The sequence below is a fragment of the Ctenopharyngodon idella genome, chromosome 3, assembly GCF_019924925.1.
Source record: "Ctenopharyngodon idella isolate HZGC_01 chromosome 3, HZGC01, whole genome shotgun sequence".
NCBI lineage: Eukaryota > Metazoa > Chordata > Actinopteri > Cypriniformes > Xenocyprididae > Ctenopharyngodon > Ctenopharyngodon idella.
The window spans coordinates 27835312-27853889 of NC_067222.1; the positions used below are offsets into that span (position 1 = coordinate 27835312).

The 18578-nt window shown below is 39.5% G+C and overlaps 1 long non-coding RNA gene across 1 annotated transcript in view; it reads right to left on the reverse strand.

Annotated features, from left to right (window-relative positions):
• LOC127509119 (uncharacterized) overlaps positions 1-18578 on the reverse strand; it is a 45628-nt gene extending 27050 nt beyond the window's left edge. The window contains exons 1-2 of the long non-coding RNA XR_007929143.1: positions 18309-18578; positions 15599-15727 (exon numbers count right to left, since the gene is read on the reverse strand). This is a non-coding gene — a long non-coding RNA (uncharacterized LOC127509119). The remainder of the gene's footprint in view (positions 1-15598; positions 15728-18308) is intronic.

Below are 18578 nucleotides of genomic sequence, written 5' to 3' on the forward strand. Positions count from 1 at the left end.
CAATGTCACAGTGTTAAATGCATAAGCCCTGATCAGTGTGAAGTCTTTCAGCAGCGCTCCATTTTGCCCCAAACAGCAACATCTGATCCCTCTTTACGGGAATGGCACACAGACCTGCAGCCAGATCATCAGTCTGTCAGTGTGCATCAGATCCTTTCCAGCTGGAACTTCATTCTTTTTTATTTAAATTTGAGATCTGCACTTGTATGCTTGACTGTGCACCATTAGTTTTCTGACTTGAGGTTTCTCCCCCAGCCCTCATCATCTGCTTCACTCTGGCTTCCACGATTCTCAGCCCCCCAAGGAGTTGTGTGTTGATTGGAGGATCTCCAGTAAATTGTAATGTGATTGGTGTAGTGAAGTGAGACGAGAACGACCTGCTGCCAAGTGCAAATGGGTGTCATTATAGCTGTATGCTTAGAGCCAAGCACACACGCGCATGCACACATTCTCTATGCTCTATGTTCAGATGTCCAACTATGTTCCTTCATATTTTCGTTTGACTCCACAGGACATAATCCTTATGTATCGGCTTATCTCCCTCTAGCTTACTCTTTACCAGCACCACATTCAGCCAGATCCCACTGAGAAACCAGAAAAGTATTACAGAGTGGATACTTGAAAATGAGAGAAGAAGCCTTGTAACTGCTCTGCTGCCTGTCGCTAGGCCTGGAGAGCAGCTCTGCATGTCAGGGATTAGAATTACATACTGCCTGTACAAGAAAAGTCCTTTCATCTAAAACACCAAATTTTGTATAAATTAACATTATAACAATTAGATGTAGATGATACAGAAAGACAAGACATGAAATAAAATACTTTAAGACACAGTGGGGTCCTAAAGTCTGAGGCTAAAGTAAAGATGCTTCTGTTTTGCATTTCTTTTTGCTTTCTAATTTAATATGAATTACTTTATTACAAACTAAATTGTCTGCATATATTTGAGTAAAATGTTGAATAATTTGCATGAATTTCAAAATGTCTTAATTTTAGGTGTGTTCACATTTTGCAATTTCAATTTAGCGTGCTTCATTTCCTCTAAAGAAACTGCAAATTTGTGTTGCTCAAGCAGTGCAAAATAAATGTAAACTAATATTAGTGCATAAAATAAAATGTGGCTTGCTATGAGCAATAGAGGATCTTGGTGTTTTGTTTAACTTCTCTTATGATTTCACCAAGAAATGTACAAAAAATAAAGTTTTGTTCAGATTCAAACTTTTGTTCAGTTTCTTTTCTTTCAGCAATAATACTCAAAAATAGAAAAACAACAACAGTTCTGATAGAATGCTCAGACAGAATACTCAGTTCACCCAAAAGTACATTACAGATGTTTCATTCCACATCGGATATTTTTTCCATGTCAGTTCACATACCTGATAGAGTACAGTAGAACTGGGCTGGTGTTGGAGTGTCCAGATATGGCAGGGTAATTAAATCAAACAAATAGCCACCTGTTCAAAAACATAAAGTCTCTTCCTTTTCTTCAAAGACAGGAAAAATAATGTTCAGAAAAAAAAATAATAAGGGGGGAAAAAATTATATATTTATTTATTTATTTATTTAAATTTTATTTTTTTACGAACGTTTCCGATAGACGAGACAGTCCCTTCAAAAAAAAAAAAAAAAAAACGCCGTAATTCGGATCCATTCACTCGTGCAAACTCTGTTATCAGCAAGGCCATCAGTTCTCAAGTCCATGCAAGTGTCGATCCAAAAAGAACTTCAAAGTCTCTAAGTGAAAACACCGCAAAATGTCCAAAAATAAACTATGAAAAATAGAAGGAAAAATTATTGCCTGGAGCAACGACCAAATACGTAAAACAGAAGGAAAAATATTGTCAAAAGAAGAGCGTCAATGAGTTCGCAATGCCGTTTGTGTCCACATGGCTATTGTATCAAAAACGGCGAGCGAGGATTTTGGCTCGTACAACAGTAGCAAAATCACTCGATCCGAGCTGTTTTACTTCAATAACAACAAATAACGTCCGTGAATTTCTTCAGTATATCAACTGTGGTTAAACAGCAGTGAAGAAAAACTCACAGAATCTCGGCTCCTCTCTGTAGAAGACGAATAACACTTGTGCCAACACACCGTCTCAGCTAACACGATGAGCAATGCCCCTCCTGGTATAACACAGACATGCAATTCAGTTTCTCGGCGATCAGGCTGTCAAAACTACAGCACAAGCCCGGTCCAGTTTCTCGTCCGCTCACCTCGACGCGTGTCTAATGCTGTTCACATATAATCAAAGAAATCACGAGAAAACTAACTTTTTCTCTTCTTTTGCTTGTGCTCGTCTCGCTCACTTCCTTCTTTTCCGGAACACTCCGTCTTTTTTTTTTTGTCTTTTTCTTTTTTTTTTTTTAAATAAAGGTCCTTGAATACCTCCACATTAATAAATTCCAGCCCAGTGTTCTCTTTTTGCCAGCAAACTCTCCTCTCTTCCGCGTTTTTTAAAACGGGTGATTCCCCAGAGGTTGGAGTAGTGTGCTCCGAGTCAACCTTTCTTGCTCGTTGTGACAACTATCCTATGCCACTCCCACACTATTCATGTGACAAAGTAGCCGGAGCAACTATTCTCTATTTATGGATATGACGAGACATGCACAGGCGAGTGACGTATGTACGCAATTTCCCGCGAAACCATTCACCCGGTCTAAAATATAAAAACTTATGCCGCGTTCCAGGCAACCCGTAACCCGTGTTTTTTCAGCCTTCTACCCATGAAAGTGCACTGGAACGGCAGTCAAACCCATGACTTCGCACCGTGAACTCGTACTAGATCTATGTACTCCCAGTTCCGCGCTCTGACATCACATAGCCCGCGAAACAACAATGGCAGCCCCTATGGATGTGGTGTTTATGCAAGTGCACGGTAAAATAACGTAAAGTAAAAGGTATAACAGCTCCTCTTGCCTTATGCACCATTGTTCCTCCTCCGTTTCCCTCAAATAAGCAAGGAGTAAGCACCTTTGGCAATAGAAATAATTGTAAATGAACATAAGCCGCTACGGTCCGCCATGCTTGATTGTTTACACTCAGGCAGTTTGGCGTGACTTGCCTGGAATGTTAAAAAGTCGCGAGTCGTTGTTTGAAGTCGTGACTTACGGGCTCAAAAACCTGCCTGGAACGCAGTAATAGGCTTACCATAATGAATCGGGGTAAAACAAAAACAAGTTTTGGAAGAAGGATTGATGATGTATTCAGATGATGATTGAGTATATAAATTTTGAACAAAAATAAAGTTACATATATTGTACCTTTAAATATATCCTATTTATTTTAATGTTTAAAAAGAAAAAACATCCCAGGTTTTTAATTGAACCCCACTGTATGAGTTAATCGGAAGGTTGCTGGTTTGACCCTCATAAAAAGGGAGACATGAGCTATCACCATCTTGCCCTTGAGCATGGCATTTAACCAGGGGCGGTTTCTTCCACCAACGCGACGCACCACCAAAGTGAGAAAGGGAAGAATTTTTTTCAACCACAGTGTTACGCTAGCTGTCACTGCTAGGCTGTTTTGTTCTGCCTCTGGATATAGGCTATAGTCCAATCAGAGTCAGTCACGTTCTGTGGAGTACCGCCTCTTTTTAGGCGATTTCACTCTGGCCGAGATTTGCCCCGAGTGCTCCCATAGACTTCCATTAAAAAAACTTTTTTTTCGAACTGCAGGCACTGCAATGCATTCTCTATGGGTTCCGGGAGGGCTAGCACTAACGTGGTTTTATCATCATAAGTAACCTTAACTTGTGCAGCGATTGGTGGAAACGTCTCTATTTATAATCTTTAAGCTAAAGTGACATCCAGTAATTTCCTCAGTGCATAACTTACATTTCACAGACATTTTCTCCATCTGTAAATGTTAAAAAGTCGAGAAAATATTTCTATTTTGCTGTTCAGGAGACAGGAGTGGAAGCACAAACTTCCGTGAACGTGCGCATTCTGACTAAAATATACATTTAGCTAAAATATTTGTTGATGATTATTTGTTTTTGTTTGCGAACATAAATGTGCCATATGTAGAATTTCGAACCTACACCTAAGTGTATTTTTATGATAGCAGTAACTGTAAAGTGATTATTGTAGGGTAATCATAATAGACTAAAAATTAGCCTGCGCTTTTTTTTATTTTCAGTTTTAGTTTAGTGAATGTAACTTCTGCTTTAAAAAGCATTATTTTGTTTTTAGATTGTAGTGTCACAATGTTCGAATGTAGGCCTCATGTAATTTGACCCCTTTTTTGTGCATAATATAACATAGACTACATGGTTACATTCGTGTTTGTTTTCATAGCCTTCAATACGAAATTTTTTTGTAGGAAAATATTGGGCAGGATATGAAATAAAAAAAAATGTAATTAAAAAAAAATTAATGAAGTACAGATTTTATATCGCCCAGCCATATGGCATGCTTTAAATACTGAATTTTCCATGTTTTAGATAAGCAGTAGTGATACATTACATCACATTATTTAACAATTAGCGCATTCTGCATCTCTAATTCTTTTTTTTTCTTTTTCTTTTTTCTTTGTGCCCCCCTTCAAAAAAATGTAGCACCAGCCGCCACTGCACTTAATCCCAGTCTTTTTCCGAGGGACTGTCTCTGCAATAAATTCATGTCATTCTGTAGTGATTTTATGTGAAAGTCCAGCAGATTCTCTTCCATACAGAAAGAAAAGGAGCTTGAATTATGAGAATATAGTGAAACTGGGTGAGTTTTAACAGAAAATAGAGGAGAACCCGATGGAAGCGACAGGGTCCATTAGTCTTCCTGGCATCTCAATTATCACATCTCCTCAAAGGTCATGGTGATGCCTTCTGCCCTCATGACAGTTAATGCGCTGACCCTAGGTCAAATCTCAGAGACTTGTGATGGACTGCACACCCACACCTCACTTGCTTTCATTCATTACTTTCCTCCTCTTCTGTTTCCTTTTTTCTATCCCTTTGTTTCCCTCTCCGGAAGGTTCATGTTAGTTTTGAGTTTGATTGAGAGGCTGGTCGTATATTGATTTAAATGTGAATATAGATTAGATTAAAGTGAAATGTCTTGAATACATAAGACAATAAAACGATGATTTAACCCTTATGTCTTGTTGAGATTGAATTTACTATTTTTATGTTTGGGTTCCCAAAGACCATAATATGAAAATAATAATTTATAATCATTCTGAAATTAACCTCTAATTTAATTTTTTATATTTATTTACTAGGATCATGCACTTTTCAGAAATGTGACAGGAATCTATTCTCAAGATGTTGTTTCTGTTTGGAGTTGATTTAAGCCAAACATTGTAAAAAAAAAAAAAAAAATTTGACTGATATAGGGTTTTTGTGAAAAATCCCAGGTTATGACTGTAACCATGGTTCCCTGAGAAGGGGAACGAGACACTATGGTGAACACCATCAATGTGACCAGTGTCTAGGATGACCACCTGGCTATTGATCTGTTGCAGGACAAGAAATGTGATTTTGCAATACAATGCGGGACAGGTGTGAGACAGATAAATTTACTACTAATATGCTATGTGAAAATTGATTTACATTCATTGGCAAACTTGGCCAATTTTTTTTTTCTCCCAGTGGGTGCCCAGTGCCCAAATGAAACCGCCTTAAATGGACTATTAAAGTGAGAAGAAACTCATGTCTGAAAGTTGCAATAAATTGTTTTATTAGTTAAAATGAATGGAGAATATCTTGTGTTTTTCCGTAGGTGCTCGACCACTTCTGTGCATGGCGCTCGAGCATCCACGGGATCGGCGCATGTTCGGTGGAAATATTTGCCATCAGGATGGATGATTACATGCTTTAATTTGGGCAGCTTTGAGCAGCTCTTGAGATTCTTATCCAGTATGTGAGATGAAATCCTTTCTGGTGTAGCTGTGTTTACCGACTTAGCTGAGGCTATTCCTTAGCTATTCCTTTGCGCTGTCCACTCGGTTGTCATCAGCGGGAAAACCTCTCTCTGCAATTACGTTGGTTATTTTAATAGCTTGAACATGACAGCTGCACAAATAGATTTTTAAATGGCAGTCACAGTTTTTATATTTCTTACTGTGGTATTGTAATTTCAGGGATGAAAAAAAATAACAATACAGACATAACTGAAATGCGGGACACTACTTATATCTTGCTGGACACGGGACAAAGCTCCCAATTTCGGGACTGTCCTGCAAAATGCGGGACAGGTGGTCACCCTACCGGTGTCTGAAGCATGTGTATACACATGACAGTTTCATTGGCTGACTACAGTCCTTGATGATACTACTGGAACACTGTGAGAAAAAGAGGGAGCCTGCAATAGACGTCATCAATTTCTTTGTCTCAAGGAGACATGCAGGCAAGCCCGAGGCATGACAGTGAGACTCAGTGTCTTGTTCCCCTTCTCAGGGAACCATGATTACTGTCAGAACCTGAGTCATTCCCTTTAGAAGTGGAACTCAAAACTGCGTCTGGATCGACACTATAGGTAACAAATACCCCTTCTGCCATGCTGAAGGAATGCCTGCCTCATTAGCTGTGTCTATGCACAACCACAATGGGCATAGCATTATTTGACTCCACTGACTTGTTTAGTCGGAGTCAGAAGCGTCAGTGGGCACATCTTAAGATTCATAGGCCGTCAAGTTGTAATATTCCCTCGACCATTACCCAAGCTCATATGCCCCATGACAATGAAAGTCCCGGCCTTTTTTGATCTTCCTCCCTCCTTTGTGGGCCCAGCCTTAGCCACCTACGGCCCAGGAGCAGAGCTGTAAGGTTTAGCTATGTCAAATTCTTTAGCATGACATAGCTATTCGGGAATACTGACCCAGGGAGATCCTTTTAAAAGTACTCCTCATCAGACTCCTCTCACGCGCCACCTACATTCCCCACAATCGGTCCCGCCTTGCTGCTATGGTGGGGACCCAAACCACGGTGTAGTAGGCGCTCCACTCTCATCCCTCATGAGAGAGTCGAACATAGCTGGAGCTTCTCACCACAACCTCATCACAAACCATACATTCAACTCCATCAAGAGCCGAACGCACTCCGTTCCAAGCCAGATTCTTATCACTCAGTCGGTAATGAAGCATGAACAGAGTCTGCTACCACGAATGCATTGCTATGAGTGCCTTCAACTCCCTCGAGAGCCGAATGCTCTCATGCAAATGCTGACTACTATCTCTCGGGTGAGAATCAAGGAAGAACAAAGCTTTGTACCAGTCACATGCAGCTTCCTCAAGGAGTCGAACGTGCTCCACTCATGTGTTTTACACACACATACAAACAAGCGTCTCCTGAAGACAGTGAGCATGACACATGCTTCAGACACCGGTCACACTGATGGCATTCCCCATAGTGTCAATCTAGATGCATTGTCTTTCAAACCCAAACAGAATGTTTAAATCCAGATGTTACATGTTACTTTTTTTATTGGGTTTGAAAATGTTTCCAGAAATAAAGTATTTTTTCTCTGTACATGCCTCCATAAAATGTAACATGAAGTTGCCTTTAGCTACTAAGGGTGCTTTCACATTAGCACTTTTGTTGCGCACCCGGGTTTGTGTAATGTAAGAGTTCGGTTTGTTTGGATGATGCGAGCGCTATTTTGTTGCTGGACTCCTGTGTTCTTTAGAACATTTGCAGTACATTCATGGTAGATAGACGCAAGTGCCGTTATGTGCTGATGCTTTGAAAACAAAACCAAAAGTTCAAAAACAAAATATAAAAGTGAGGTGAGCAATGCTATGCATTTTGCTGCCTTCTCCTGCGTCAGCGTTACAATGAAACAGGGGTAAACTGCTGTTGCTTTGATGATGCAAGTGTATCACAGTTTGGACCCAAATAACAGGGTATAAGGTGAACACAATCCAGCAGGGGAAGGAGGAAGCAATAAAACTCTGGTTCAAACCAGGCAATAGAACCAAGTGTGAAAGCACCCTCAGATTCATCTTTTCTTTTTGAACTAATTTAAGGTTTAATATTACATTTTAAATTTGAGTTGAGGAAACATCCTAGACGAGCTGTTGTGGGCAGTTTTGTCTTTGAGCAGGGAATGCCTATCAATATCTGTATTTCATACTATCTATGCTCTTTACATTGTGGAGCTTCCTCTGTGACAGCAAGAGGTGATGTATTTAGAGTCTACCTGTGCAGGATGACCTTTAACCCTGTAACGGCGGTGACATAGATCAGCATGAGTCTGTGAGGCAGTCATATAACAAGCAGTTAGAGGGGTAGAGACACATTCACACTGCATACTACCATAATTGATCATATTTCCTAGAATATTTCTCATTTGTTAACACCACCTACAAAATTGTCAAATTCTCTTGCAGAGTAAATGTGCTTTGTCAACTGCTGAATATGGCATTTTCAAAATAATCAGCTCTTATTTCTTTATTTTTTGCTTCCGTATCTCTCTTTCTCTCTCTCTCTCTGTCGCTGTTTCTGTGCTGTCTGTCAGAATTAGAATTAATGGCTGAGTTTTAGATGTTGATTCAGTCTCAGAATATTAGACTCAGAGACATTCTTACCTCCTCCCTGTCACCTCCTGCGCCAAATCCACTGCTCTGATGAGCAACTTATTTACATTACAGCTGCAGAGGCTTTGTTTCTCTCTCACACATACAAGTACACATCCGACCTCGCTTCCATGAGTCTGATAGTAACCTATTGTGTGTGACCTTGCAGGCCTGAGACAGCTGCCTGAAGTGCAATCAGCACACATACACACCACCAAATGACAGAAGGCTACGACCTCACCTCACACTCCACCATCTTTCTATTATACCTCTCTCGCTGTTATCCCATCCCTCCCCTCCTCCACTGCTCTTTTTGTCCAAAACAATCTTGCACTACATTATGACACCGATGCTGCTCTGTTTCTCTCGCTCTCAGTTTTAGATTTGATTTCAATTTAGTGTTCCATATTGGCACAATAAAAACTACACATTTGTACTGCCAAAAATAAAGTCAAATTAAACCAGTGCAAATTGAGAGAATAAGTATAATTAGCAAATAAAAAAAAGTAGTTTAAAATAAAATAACTGTGTTCACATAACATTAGGCATTTTCCATAAATGTCAGGGCAAGCTGTCACATGTGTTTTAAACACTTTACATTTATACGTTATACATTTATTTTATCTATTATAATATTTGTTGGCCAAAACAGTATTATTTATATATATGAAAAATAGGGCTAGATGTGTCAGTAATAAACATAAACCTCTCTCTGGTGTAGATGGAGACTGTGTTGTTCTCAGCTTGTCGCCTTCAGGCGTGTCGCATTCTGGTGACTGTAGAAAAGACTTCAGCAGGTGTGTGCCTTTAATATGTTTCAGTTCAGGAAACAATGCTGCATTACCATAAGCATTAGCTCTATCTAAGCTTCTGTGCTCCAGAGCGCCACGCTGTTTTTTGCTCTACAGTCATTTTCAGCCCCTCTGTGGATATTGTTAGATGAAACAATAACATGCCAGAATGTGTTATACATCACATGCTGGTCTTTGGGCTTTATTGTACAACTCAAGCCAGTGGCGTATTTTTCCTCTAAAGAAGCCTCATGAAAATGAAATGCTATAAAGAGGAACACAGAGAAGCTTTAAAAATGTGCCTTTTAGCCCTGGTAAGGCTATTGCTATCTATCTATCTATTGTCATGCAGGATGGGTTATTGGGACTCTTTTCTCCTGTTTCCACAGAGATCCAGATATCAAAGTTAGTGTTAGTAAAGCAGGTGTGTGTGTGTTTCGTGGTGTAAGAGACGCACACAAGCACAGAAACATCGACACAGAGTGAAAGATCTTATCCTCTCCACCCAGGGGGTCTTGTTAGAGGCTAGTCGCGGTGACACAGCAGACTGTGTTACTGTAAAAGTCATCAGTCATAGCACTGTGTGGGTGCAGGAAAAATCTGTCGCTCCATGCAGAAAGCCATGTGCAAAAATCCCATGAATCTCCCCCAGTCATATTCTACATTATCATTTGCGCCTCTCCCCCTATTTCCTGTTGCTATTATTTCCACTTGCCATTCTTCGCTAGTGCTTCTCTGCTTTGTATCCTTTCCTACATCTGACTTCGGTTTGTGTGTGTGTGTGTGTGTGTGCGTGTGTGTGCAAGTGACGAGCAGCCCGCAATCATCATTATGCTGATCAAAATAATTAGCATGTTCAGTAATGCATGTGTTGAGCGTGTGCAATAAGTCAGATGATAAACCATCTGTTCGCCCTGAGCTGGAGGCCATTTAAGCACATATTCCTGATAAACTCTGGTTTGATGAAGCTCATGCTCTGAAGTTGCACAGCATTGCACTTTTGACCACCATTGGATTTTCATTACCCGAAAGTAAAAAAAAAAAAAAAAGGGTCAGTGATTGGTACCAAGTGTTTTTGTTTGTTTGTTTGTTTGTTTTTTGCTGTGCAATAAAACTGTTTGTTTGGAGTGAAATGGTCACATGTACTCATTATCTCAGCCATGATAATGAAGATAAAGTAAAACAACAGCCCCAGAAAGTCTGTGTATATTTTGTTGTTTATTTGGTAAGGAATAACAATATTTTTTTGTTTGTTTTTATAAGGTTCTGTTAGGTGCTTGTGTAACTGTGCTATATATGTCATATGAGATCAAATAAATTTCATTCCACCTCTTAACTAATTTGATAAATTTTAGATAACAGAATCCAACAGATAACAGAATCCAATGGCGAGCAATCCAGCTGTCAGAATCCATTCCCTCCACCCACAATGGTGAGAGATGTTGAAGTAGTGGCTTAAATGTTGTTGACTTTATCCTGTATGATCTTAACCAGTATATTTGTACACTAAGAGAAAGGAGAAATCGAACCCAATTCTCATTTTCAGTTTGTTATACTAAATGAAAAAATAAGCCACCTTTCTTGTTATTCCTTTCCAGGAAATTAAATGGTTAAAACATGCATGGACCCTAGGACCTCCGTGAATCCATACGATCAATATTATGTGCTGAGGAAGTAACTATCTGTCTCACCTGACCTGGCAACGTCTTTGTTTATTGCTTTTTTGTCAACATATTAACCTTCAAAAATGTGTCTTACAGTATATAATTATTTCTATTTTATCTATGTATCTATCTATCTATCTATCTATTGGTTAATATTTTTCTAAATGTGTATATTTATTGGAGTGTTGTTATTTATTATGTTATTGTGCTTTTTGAAATGGTTAATAATATACATTTTCTATATGTGATAATCTTTCTGAATTGGGGTGGAGACTCAAAGGAAGGATTCAAGAAGGATGTTAGTTCAGTGCTGGTTTCTGAAAGCGTGGGTTATATCAGACAGTCTTTTAAAACAGATGTGACATATAAAATGTTAGCATTGCATAGAAAAGTCATTCTACAGCATGATCAAACATGGTGTCTTGTCACAGCACATCATGGCCTGACTTCTAAAGGTCACTAACAGATAAAGGGACTAAAATGAGGAGTATTTCAGGGGATTTCAAACCACTTATTTTGCCTGTGTGTAAGCTCAGTGGTGCTTTGAGTGTTTTTATTTTTTTATGCAGTGGTTATTACAATGCAGATTATAGGAGGTCAGGTTTGAAGCGTTGCCATGGAGAGGGGAGTGAGTAATTTCACGTCTCCTCTGGTTTAGCTCACCTGCTTGCCTCCGCTCTGCTGAAGTCAAATAGATTGTGAATCACATTACCAGTGATTTAACCAGAAATGCAGAGCGGTAAGCACTCACTGTCTGGACTGCATCCATATCTCCATCCACTTCCAGAGAGAGAGAGCGAGAGGGAGGCAAGAACCAAGAATGCAAGCACAGCACAAAGCAGTGTGATGCTTAAAGGGAATTAAAATTGAAGCAGATATTGGAGAGAGTAAGTACAAATATGAATAAATGTAGAACAAGATGAGAAAAGCGACTTGTGGGAGTCAGAGAGGTGACACAGAGATGTCAGCGTGAGGGACACACACCCCTACGGATGGACCATCTGCTCTATGAGAGAGAAATAGAAATGGATGGAGTTTTGGTTGCAGTTGATTGTGGCCATTTTAAAAGAAAAGGAAAGAATCTCTTGTAATATTTAACAACACTAACTGGGTCTCTTCCCTCAAATCTTAAGCTGTGTCACTCAGTTTCCTGGTGGGCATCTCTCTCCCTATATTTTTCAAAAAATAAATAAATAATGGCCATTTACTGTCCTATTCTTTCTTCCAAGATTTTAAAGTTCACACATGTGCACACACTATTGAAACAAAGACAGAGCAAAATAATTCAGGGTTTGTTTTGTTTTTTATTTTTTGACAATTTGATAAAAGCTAAACACTGCCCCCTGTTGATGATTAAACGTTTTTTATTACATGCTGCCAGTAGGCTTGCAATACAGAAATGTAGACTAAAAATTCTGGGTTAAAAACAACCCAAATTGGGTTGAAAATGGACAAACCCAGCGGTTAAGTTGTTTTAACCCAGCAATTGGGTTGTTTTAACTCAACATTTGGGTTAAATGTTTGCCCAACCAGCTGGGCAGTTTAACTCAACTATTGTTTAAATATTACTGTATTGCTCGTTTAAAATGAACCCAAACTATGTTGTAAATGAACATTTATTAATATGTTTAATAAATTAACATTTATTAATAAGTTTAATGAATAATAATTAAACAATAAACATTTATTAAATTGCTTATTAACAAATGTTTATTTTTTGATTACTATTGTTGCCTCTAGTAATTATGTGTCTGATTTTTAATTTCCAACCTATTTTGGGTTCACTTTAAGCCAGCCATAGTAATTTTTAAACAATATTTGGGTTAAATAAAACTGCCCAGCACGTTGGGCAAACATTTAACCCAACCGCTGGGTTTGTCCATTTTCAACCCAACTTGGGTTATTTTTAACCCAGCATTTTTTAGAGTGTATATTTACATTTCAAAATATAAAGGACTTACACACTAGAAGAAAATGTTCTATATAGAACCTTAAAGGGTTCTCTCAAGCGCTACCTTTTAAATACCTTTTCCCATCGTGGAATAATTTTATTGATTTGGCTTTAAATAATTCATTTTTGTTGAATTTTGTCATTTTGTACAATTTTATGAATTAAACAGCTTGCAAACATACTTTTTTACTAGAAAAAAATTTAAATAATCTGTTAAACATGAAAGTATTATGCAAATAAAAAAAACACCAGCAAATAAAGAAAACATCTTCATCAGTTTGACAACACGTGCTGCAAAAGTTCACAACACATGCAAATACAGAAACGCGCTGCAGAAGTTCACAACACTTGCAAATACAGAAATGCGCTGCAAAAATTCACAATACTTGCAAATACAGAAACGCGCTGCAAAAGTTCACAACACATGCAAAAGTTCACCACACAAGCAAATACAGAAATGCACTGCAAATACTCACAACACAAGCAAATACAGAAACGCGCTGCAAATAGCACATACCAGGCCCGGCGATCTCAAGCCCCCCCTCTGCGATGGTCTGAATGATGATGATGATGATGAGGCTACTTTTAGAATTAAATTAATATTTTAATTTGCCCCGCAATAATTTATAGTGCATCACGCATAACTGACGCACTGTAAGTTAGCTAACTCCTTATTTAAAAAAAACAACTTGTTTAACACCTACATCTCTTCTCAAATTTTTCACTACGTATGGGCCACAAAAGATATATTAAGAAATAAATTAAGGTTAAATAGTGTTACCAGAACATGTTGAAGTAGAGCTCTCGTTGCTCAGTTTTAGTTTCACTTTCTGCAGTGAATAATTGACTGGGATTTGAGACGCAAAATAATAGATTTTGTTTATCTTAACATCCTGATCGTATGTGCAATGTGAGCAGGCCTATTTGCAGCGCGTTTCTGTATTTGCATTTGTTGTGAACTTTTGCAGCGCGTTTCTGTATTTGCTTGTGTTGTGAACTTTTGTCCCAAATGGCACACTTCATGTGCACTTTCGGTCTTGTGGACTTACAATGACCGCTGCGTGCGCGTGTCCGTTAAGTCCACAAGACCGTAGGGTGTCCCATTCATCATTTAAGCTTAAATAAGGGTGCTCATGAGCGCCCCCTGTGCGGCTGCTATGCACCCTAGATATGCACTTCTGCTGAGCCCGCAAGACTGTGAGCTACGCAGAGGACTTTACCCGGCAGTCAAAGCGGCGTTACGTCGTGAAAGTGCGGACTCAGAGGAAGACCGTGAGGGTTTAGGGTGCCATTTGGGACAGGGCCATTGAACCCTCTTGAACCTTTTTTCCAAGAGTGCAGCATATCCAATAACCAGGGATGCACATAACTTTTTTGGTCTGGTTCTTAAGGGAGCACCTGGAGATGTTGCTTGGTACTCACACTTTATGCGACACACTTATCCTAAAAACTGTCCTCATCACTTTGATTTATATATGATTTATATATATATATATATATATATATATATATACACACACTAACATTAATGAAACAGACAACAGCAAGAATATTAGGCTTCTGTCACTTTAAGAAGGAAAGCGCGAACTGAATAACTGACACACATCCGGTTTCTTTCTCAACTGTTCACTTATGACACAACAGAGAGAATACTTGCCGAGACAGATATTTTGACATAATTTTGTGTGTATGTGTCCGTTCAAGCACAAGTAAAAGCAAAAGAGGAAATTAATTCGGGTTTTGAGCGCTGTCTGACTCTCTCTCTCTCTCTCTCTCTCTGTGTGTGTGCGCACGTTTCGGGGGTGTGAGGTTGTGCGCACAGATAACAGCTCGCGAGTCCCGATTTTCGTCTCTTCTTCCGCTTTTAAAATCGTTTGAATGTGTTAATTGGCGAGACAAAACACGTCCAAATGATAAACTTTCACTCTATGATGGTTAAATAGCAGTTAATCCACGAATCACATGCCGAACCGCTGGATCACGGATTAACTGCGATCCGTTGCACACCTAATAATTAAAGAACACACTTATCATCATGATTGATATCTTACCAGAGATGGAGAAAAAAAATCCTACTCCAGTAAGTAAACGTGTCCCTGTGAACCCGTCCTCAAAAATGTTGGTAGGCCTACTCAAAAGCGCTTCCCTTCATGTTTTCTGGTGCGCATCGTTTTTTTTTGTTTTGTTTTTTTTTACCACGTATGCGCACCTGCATACCACTTATGTGCACTCCTGCCTATCACCTTGCTGTTGTTAGTATCATGTTCCACCAGCTCAGCAACAATCAGAGATAGCGATTGAAATAGTCTAAGGCTGAATTTGGACTAGCATGCTTCCACATTATGGCAGAAATAGTAAGTAGTATATGCTAATCCTAATTCAGCCAAGCTGCTCTATAATGCCAGTGATTTAACACATTAAGCCCAAAAAAGAAGAAGTTAGCATGAGTGGGGGAAGGAAATGCCTTTCTTGCATTTATCAGACTCTACAAATATAAATAGAAACTTCTTTCATCAAGCTATTTATAAATGTACCTCAAATACTGCAAAGCTTGTGTTCACCAACTATAAGGTATTGTCGGGTCTAAACTAGCAAAATAAAGACAGTTTCTATTTTTGCATGGCGTCGATCTGTTAATCAATTCTTTCAGAGAGAGAGAGAGAATTCCAGCAGGAGCTCTCACCTCTCCATGGAGACAGACGTGTGCTCATGGGGTCAGAGAGGGGGACGGAGATGAGCCAAGTGGAGCCAAGTCTTCTCAGTGTCACATGACAACCGTGGTCAGTCGGAAATGCCCCCAGCTACACCTTGCCTTAAAGCATGGGAAACAGATTTATATTTGCTATAGTACAAAACAGGAGATGGCTTGTTCAGGTCATGTACATTCACATACGCATTTGGCAGACATTTTTATTCAAAGCGACTTATGGTGGTTTCAAGGGTAACCAGGGTTAGCTGTCATGTGTGTTTGTGTGTGTGTGTGTGTGTGTGTGTTTGTGTGTGTGTGTGTGTGTGTGTGACATATCAGGACACAAATTTGTATAATGACATGGGTATGACATAGGTATTACAAGGAGAGGGTGACTTATGAGGACATTACCCCATGTCCCTTACAGAATGAGTTTTTGTGAGAAAGTAAAAATGTGCACAGTTTTCTGTGATGGGTAGGTTTAGGTGTAGGGGTAGTGTAGGGCGATAGAAAATATCCCACAATTCACAAAAACAAACCTGTGTGTGTGTGTGTGTGTGTGTGTGTGTGTGTGTGTGTGTGAGAGAGAGAGGAAAAACTGAAGATACTGGATTCAGTTTTAGCTTGGAGGACAGCAGAATAGAATATGTAAAATAATGAAGCAATTACACTGAATTCCATTACATGTTCCCTGCATTCCATCTCACATTCCTTTCGTGGATCCTCAAGTGATGATAAAAGGGAAAAAGACCCGGGCCTGTTATTTATCCTGCTCTCTCTGCTAAGCAGTTGACTGTTTGTGTGTGTGTGTTTGGCCTAGCTGGACCAGAGCCAGTCGTATAGAGCAGGAAAGCCCCAGGGAGCTTCCTTAAACACAGTCTGTACACTGACCCAGTGGCTGGTGGCTATTAATTACACCTCAAGTGATGAGTTCTGACTGAGAATGCTCTGTGCCAGCCGGACTGTGGGCTGGTGAGGTCGCCACAAAGGCATTCTGCCAGCGTAGCTGTAACCATTAAGCTTTTTTTCCATCTCACTCATCCTTCTATTGCACCCTCTCTTTCTAATGACAGAGATGGGGCAAGGTGTCATGCTAACTTAACCAACTGCATTTCCTTTCAGCAAGGATGTAACCAGATATTCAGGTTTTTATTGATGACTTTTATTAAATAACTACTTGTTAATAACATTTCAAGTTCATAACATGCTTCAACCATCTTCCATGAATAATGTTAAACATTTTTTTCAGAGGTCTCAATTTAAAAACACTACTATGGATCTTTGGCCTCTCTATTGCAATCTGTGGCGAAAACATGGAATTGAAAGTTAACTGCGGAAGTTTTTTTTTTTTATGTTAGTTGCATCACTTCACTTCTGCATGGATGAAACTGATGGTTTAAGGACTCCCCATGGTTACCTGTGATCACCATATCAGATCACCATATCTGTCATTTTACACCATGACCCACTGACAGTAAGAAGAAAGTGCTATTGTAACAGAAGCAAGCTAGTTAGATCTGTATGTCTAAACCTCACTCCCCTGACGCTAGAGACTGCAACTTTTAGCATCCTTGCTAGCACACCCGCCTCTCATGCCAGAGACGCCAGTTCAAATCCAGCTTGGAGTGGGTCAAATAGGACTGGTTACATTGGTGCCGTGACCCGGATGGGAGTGAGATTTAGGGGGGTGAGTTAGTAAGTAGCTTTCCAGTTGAGGTAGACGCCAAGGTCATGGGTTCGATTCCCAGAGAAAGCAAGAACTAGGCCTATTCAAATGCAAAAATGTTCCCTAAATGCAATGTAATTTGCTTTGACTAAAAGTGTCTGCCAAATGCATATGTAATGTAAATATACTGCCTGAGGGCCGGTTCACATAGAATGCATTTAAAAACAATAGGCAAATTTTTAGGATGCTGTGTCATGCGTGAAATGCTTCAAACACGCAAATGCAATGGTCAAACTTCTAGAGTGTTTACATCAGGGTTGCCCAATCTTGTTCCTGGAGATCTACCTTCCTGCAAAGCTCAGCTCCAACCCTGATCAAACACAGCTGAACCAGCTAATGAAGATCTTCAGAAGCAATTAATAATTACAGACAGGTGTGTTGGGTCAGGGTTGGATCTGAACTCTGGAAGGTAGATCTCCAGAAACAGGATTGGGTACTCCTGGTTTACATGAACAAACAACGGGAAAAAAGCATTGTAACGGGATGCAGAAATGTGTTCTGAGTGAATGGCCACTTAGGAGCAAGACATAAAAATAAATCAAATTTTTTACCAATTTTAAATATCAAAATAAACATTATTTCTTATTATATATATTATTTATGTTTCAAACATTCTTACCCCCAACATTTTTTGCATAGTGCATTCTCAAACATAACCACAACAGAACATGAGGGTTAAGAATCAACCATTGATAAACCCATACCAGTCGGCTGCTAATCAGAATACTGGGGAGAATGTATTCAGTGGTTTAAAATTGTTCGTCCCTGTTTGTCAGGTACAATAGCCTACATACCTAGAGCTTTTAGTTCTGCTTTCTCTTTGAAAATGACAAACACTGTCACTCATTCATTCATGCCATCAGCTAATCCCTTTCATCCATTGATAATTACTCTCTCTCTCTCTCTCTCTCTGGCTAGTATTCTGGCCTCTTTAGCAGTTTCCTCTTCCTGACCATCTGCTGCATGCGGGGTACTCACCTCATCTCCTCAGTGGCAAAGGGAACGGGTCCGAGCAGTTGCCATGGAAACAAAACACCATTGTCAGCAATAAAGTTTTCCCAGAACAACTCACACACATACGAATAATGTGAGTGATCGTATCACAGTTAAGAGAGGAAAGCTGGATTTAACACAGCTTCATGGAGTGTGACTCCAGAGAATATGCTCTTCCTTGCTGAAAGGTAAAAGAGGAAGTGACATTAGACAGAGACTCAAGAACAAAAATACCAAATGGAGACATAATCTGCA